At 32.0% G+C, this 6,506-nt stretch overlaps 1 long non-coding RNA gene across 1 annotated transcript; it reads right to left on the reverse strand.

Annotated features, from left to right (window-relative positions):
* Positions 1-3,738: 3,738 nt before the first annotated feature.
* On the reverse strand, positions 3,739-4,954 carry LOC108523201 (uncharacterized). Its single transcript, XR_001883747.1, has 2 exons — positions 4,868-4,954; positions 3,739-4,254 (listed from the first exon to the last, which is right to left on the reverse strand). It is a non-coding gene; the product is annotated as an uncharacterized LOC108523201 (long non-coding RNA).
* Positions 4,955-6,506: the final 1,552 nt, after the last annotated feature.

The raw sequence follows: 6,506 nt of genomic DNA on the forward strand, positions 1-6,506 counted from the left end.
GAGTTAGAGACCAGCCTGGGCAACATGGCAAAACCCCATTTCTACAAAAAATATGAAAATTAGCTGAGTGCAGTGGTGCATGCCTGTAGTCCCAGCTATTCGGGAGGCTGAGGTGGGAGGATCACCTGAGCCTGAGAGCTTGAGGCTGCAGTGAGCCGGGATTGTGCCACTGCACTCCAGCCTATGCAGCAAAGTGAGACCCTATCTCAAAAATGAAAGAAACACCAAATGATGCTTGAAATTCTTGAGAACTTGATTTTCTTAATTTAAAAAGGTAATCTGATTTGCAAGAGTTGTTTAGGCACTTGGGAAGAATCTGTTCATTAAAATTTAAAATATTGCCTAAGTGTTTGTATGAATCAATTTATTCAAAAATTCTAAGGAAAGTGATAAATATGTAAGTAGTGTTAAATATTTGAGAATAATTTAACCTGTTATATGTAATAACATGTAAGTTAAAGTGATTGCTTTCTATTTACAAAAAAATACATTCAAGACAAAAAGATCTATAAACATACCTAATTTATGTTTAAAATCTGAATGTAAATTAAAACATAAAGTAATTGTCAATGTTCCTTCTGCACTTGAAAACTAGCCTCAGATACTTAAAAAAATTACTAACAATTTTAGTGCCAGGTTTTTGCATCATTTTTAATATGAGCTACTCATTATTCAATTACCAGCACTAAATAACAAAGAACTCACTTCAGTATACAAAATGACTTGTCTTAAATTTTCAACTCTTCAAGCTTATTATTAATATAATCGTATTTATTTTTCTTAAAGAGCAGCATTGAGAATTGCTTACATACAACACATTATAAATAAAAAATAATTAAACTTTTACCTTATAAGAATAGCTGATACAAAAATTATTCATCTGAGAATAAATTCTTTCATTTTAGGTAATATGCTATTTCAGGAAAGAAATTAAAAAATCAATGTTAGCAAATTAAAATACATTAAGGATAAACATTTCTATTTCTCAAAATTAATGCCTATTTACATGTTACACAAAAATACACTATGGTATTTTAACAAACTCAGGGCACAATTAGAATGAAATTTTGAGTGACCAACAGAACAATAAAAACAATGACAATAACACTTAGATCTAAGTAAAATTAATTGTGCTCCTATAAAACATTGTTAGTACTACTAGCAAAGGATTTGTCATATTATAGCTAGTTATATAAAATAATAGCTAGTTATATAAGTTATATGATATATGTATTTTATGTAAGTTATATAAGTATCTATCTTATAGATCTCCAAGATCTTACAGGGCCAAAACTGATAGTCATCCTTCTCTCCAAAGAATCCATTTCTGGAAACATAATCACTTAAAATAGTTGTTGAATTACATTACTCTAAACATGTTTTAATGATTAAAACAAAAATACTGACCTAAGATAATTTGTGCCAATTTAAAAGAAAAAAATATTTTAAAGAAAACTCACAGTCTTTACTGAGAACAAACTGGAAAAAAAAATTAAGAGCCCACAAAAGTAAGATGTAAACTACACTCATCATGTTTTTTCTTGCCTTATTAGTCAGTAAACACTCACTCAGTAAGGCTCAGCTTTTACTCTCCTTTTATTTTATTTTATTTTATTTTTTTGAGACGGAGTCTCGCTCTGTCGCCCAGGCTGGAGTGCAGTGGCCGGATCTCAGCTCACTGCAAGCTCCGCCTCCCGGGTTTACGCCATTCTCCTGCCTCAGCCTCCCGAGTAGCTGGGACTACAGGCGCCCGCCACCTCGCCCGGCTAGTTTTTTGCATTTTTTAGTAGAGACGGGGTTTCACCATGTTAGCCAGGATGGTCTCGATCTCCTGACCTCGTGATCCGCCCGTCTCGGCCTCCCAAAGGGCTGGGATTACAGGCTTGAGCCACCGCGCCCGGCCTACTCTCCTTTTAAAATTTGATCATGGATGGGAAATATAAGGTTGGTGATGTTGCTTTTGCCTAACATGTATATTTATTTATTTATCTGTATTGATATAGAAAAAAGTTTTGAGATCAGTAATTTAAGACATTTTAAAATTAATATGTTCAGAAACATGAACTGTACATTGTAAATAAATATCATATTTGACTTTTTGTCTCCTTTGCTTTCCAGCTCACTTACCCCTTGTTTTCCAAGAATGAAGTTATATTTCTCACTGAGTCAGATTTTGTTAGCTTTTGAAAAGGGAAAGATATTTAATTAACAACCAAAATATATTCTGAGTATATAAAACTAAAATAAAATTCAATGTCTTTTAAAATTGTTTACAAGAGCATGTATTCATACTCAAAAGCAAAGTAACTAAATGAAAAAAATTAATCAATAACATGATTGTGACTATCACTTTGCAGGAAAAAAAATTTACTTTGCAGCAATTACACATTCACAAATGTAAAGTGAAAGTTACCAAATCTACATGCAAAAGCAGATAATTTTCTACATTAGTCATGCTCTATCTTCATTCTTAGGATGGTCAGGTTCTTAAAAAAACCTATATTTTTTTGTGACTGCCTTAGTAAACAATAGATATAGTTTTGTTGTTTTTATTAAACTTAAGTATTCAAGGTTACACATAATTTCAAAAGCACATCCCAAAAAAGAGGTCCCTGGGTACTTATGTGAACATTATATATACTTTAGGAAAGCATATAGCAAATGCCCCAGCAATGGGGGGAAATACCAGTCATGTACTTTGTACCAAGAAAGAACACTTTTAAATCCGCTGCTAGAGCCTAAAATCACAGACGTCTTATTACATAATAAAGCTAAACATTCATTAAATTTTGCCTATATTAAAGAATTAATAATGCCATTGAAAGGGTTTGCTTATTTAAAGTAACTCAGTCCTTAATCCTTCTGTCATTGATGTTGTTGTTAAGTCTCTCTATACAATAATCACACTCCCAATATATTTGTTTTACGAAGTTAATACTTTCATTTGGTTGAAATGTAATGTCAACTAGCATTATTTACACTATTTTATACCTTTAGCCAATACATGGGTTCTACAAGGAAGGAAGTATTTCTAAGAAAATATTAGCCATGGCTTCAACTCTATCAAATAATGAAATTCTGGTTCTTATTAAAAAGAATTAGGTGCACTACACTTATAATTCTTAATTTAACCCTTGAAAGAGTTTATTCATATCCCACCATGTTCCAAAGTCAATGAGGTAAGTTACTAAATAAATCTATACACTGATCTACTTAAAACTCTATAAAAGAGAAAGATATTCACTAAAGTTTATCAATAAAAATATCCAATAAAATATTTTATTCAAGAACAAAATTAAATGTGCCCTTTGCAAGGAAGATGACAAAAAATTTATATGTTCCAAGAGTGATGAGGGAAAAGGTATGGCTTAATTAATTCTTCCACCTCCATAGATAACTGTCATTCTAGCCACAGAGTCAGAGTCAGACTATTACATAACATTCTACACACAGTATTCCTTTAATTATGATAACTAAAACCTTCTGAATTTTACTTTAAATAAAAGAAATGTAATTTCACATACCTAATTACCTATGTCTAAAATCATCTAATAGAACAAGGTCTCATTTCATTTACTATGATCAATGACTGCCCCCTAGTGGATATCACTTTCCTCAAATCTCTATATTGAGATTTCCTAGTGCTTACTCTTTAGCTTTTACGGATGACAACCTCCATTCAGAGTGGTTTTTTAGAAATTAAAAAGGAGAAGCAAGAAACTTTCACATTGCTTTACGTATCTTTTCTATGCATTACTTATGAATTAGTTTTTTATTTAGATTGGAACATTACATACTTATTTAAGAAGATGGCATAAACTTAAAGATAACTTCAAAATAAAACTATTCTATCATGATTCCTTTAAATCATAAATTCAGAAGCACTGTTTTGAAAGGTGAAAAGATGACATACAAACTATATAGTTCAATATGCTTCAACACAAACATGCAGTTTCACTTAATTATACATAAGTTTTATTTAAAGAAAAGCAAAACACACAACCAGAGCATTTCAAAGAAGGAGCTTAGAAAAATTTCAAGTGCGTTCATGGATCTCCAGTTACCATTCCAATAAAAAACTTTTTAAACCAAAGTTAAAATTAAGTGAAGAAATAAGTCCCAGTAAGCAGACTGAACAACACACATTTAAAATACTACTCTGTCTTCTTGTGTTCGTTCCCACCAAAGTGTACTGTTTAAAGTTCCACAACTATTATCTTCCTCCTCTTGTTCTTTAGTGAGTTCTACAAAAACCTAGGTGAAAAGAAATAAATGAATACAATATTCTGTATCTCAAGTATCTCAAAGAACTTTTAGCTAAATCAGAAATGGTACACGGCTATATCTAGTTATTTTAACAAGTATCAAGAGATTTATTAACATTATTCAAACAGAGTAAGTTATTTCCAAAAGTTACATGAAAAGATGAATACTTTAGATTAATAGATTTGTTTTTTAAAAAATAATTCATAACTACTTAAACAATGTAATTTCAAATACACTAATTTGAAATACCACCATCATGATACTTTCTTTACAAAACGAAAAAAACAGATATTCAAAATAAGCAAATGGAAGTTAGCTTGATTTAAGCATTCCATACTATACACAGGTATCAAAACATCACACTGTACCCGATAAACAATGTGATTTGTCAATTTAAAACAATATCAATTTAGAAAATAAAATTTTAAAAATTAGTAAGTGAAGAACCTATGGTTGATTAAAATTATACCAAGTTTAAGATTATCCTGTAACAATTTGTCGCTGATTTACAATCTCTCTCCCTCTCCAATATAAACCAAAACAATCGATATCAGATACTTTCTTCTATAAAATAATTTTTAAAAATTTAACTTTATAGTACCTGTTCCAATGTTGCTTGAGAAAAGCTGTATTCTTCAATGGCAAAAGCATGTTTAGCTATTAAAATACAAAAATAGTATTTTACTTATCAATATTTGAAAAAATGGCCATACATACCAAAGTAGTTCACAATCTGTTTTAAAATGTCTCTGTCATCAACTCACTTAAAGTTGAAGCTGCCAAAACAAGTTATTTTTCCCTCTTCTTCCTTTCTCTTCCCCACACCTATAATTCCTCTATAGCCCTAATTACTACATGTTTAATGTTACTTGTCTTATTTTACTTTTTCTAAGTTCTCCTCCATTATCTTTTTCCTGGTGATTCTTTTCATGTGATCCCTGCTCTCTTATCTTCCATTCTTCAACTCCACTGTAGCCTATTCTGGCTTCTTGAACTAGATTCTGGATATTGGTCCTATCTCCATAAACCGTTTTTTGTGTGTTTGGTTCTGTTTTTAAGACAAGGTCTTGCTCTGTTGCCCAGGCTGGGCAACGTGGCCTGGGCAACGGAGCAAGTATACAGTCATGGCTCACTGCAGCCTCGACCTCCCAGGCTCAAACAATCCTCCCACCTCAGCCTCCTGATTAGCTAGGACTGCAGGCACAAGCCACTATACCTGGGTAATTTTTAAAATTATTTTGTAAAAACAGGCTCTCACTATGTTGCTCAGGTTGGTCTCAAACCATGGGCTTAGGGGATCCTCCCGCCTCAGCCTCCCAAAGTGCTGAGATTATAGGTGTGAACCATCATGCCCGGCCCATAAATTTTTCTGTATTTATTTCAGATTCCTTTGCAATATAAGTTAATACCAAATTTCTGTTATTCTATTCATTCCTTTAATTTAATTCTCCATAAGTAGTTCAGGTGTTCTCTTTGGTCATAAAGAAATTGCCAGGAAAGCAGAACTTTCTTTACCTGACTATGTGAATACATATATTACAGACACAAAAATAATTAATTAGTGTTCTTTGCAAAAGAAAATCCATTAATCCATAGCTGTGACAAGAATATATACAGTATCAGGAAATCATTCTATATTCAGCAATCACATGAAAATAATCATAAAATCCTGTAGTTATTTTGAAAATTATTAATAATAAACCTTATACATAAATATAGGTTGTTTCACAGTTTACAAGTGCCATAAAATAATCTGCATATGAATACCTGATTCTTCCAGGAGGTAATCTCCCTCAACTGTCACCAGCATATATATATTTATCCTACATACCACTTATTTTTAAAATGCCAAGATTCTGTAAGCTTCCTTAAAATTTTGGGGACTGCCCACCCCTCCTACACTCAGAATTCTCTTTGCCACTGGAGTATTGATAGTGTTGCTATTTCTATGGACCAGTATGAGGTAAGGATTCAAGAAACTCAGAGCTCTTGCTGCTGGACTAACTGCAAAGACTCGATAATTAAGCTGACCCTTCCCATAGATGTAATGTGATAAACTGTGTCAATGCTCTCTAAAGATTGTAAAAGGTTTACATTACAATAGACTTTATCCACAAAGTCCCTATGACGTTAGTGTTTACCTGTGTCTTAGATTAAATGAATAAAAGGTTATCTTCTTATCTGCCATAGTTTCTAAAATAAACTGAGTCCCCAGTTTTAAACTTTTTTTTTTTTTTTTT

Source organism: Rhinopithecus bieti, unplaced genomic scaffold (genome assembly GCF_001698545.2).
Source record: "Rhinopithecus bieti isolate Rb0 unplaced genomic scaffold, ASM169854v2 scaffold_2349, whole genome shotgun sequence".
NCBI classification, from domain to species: Eukaryota; Metazoa; Chordata; class Mammalia; order Primates; family Cercopithecidae; genus Rhinopithecus; species Rhinopithecus bieti.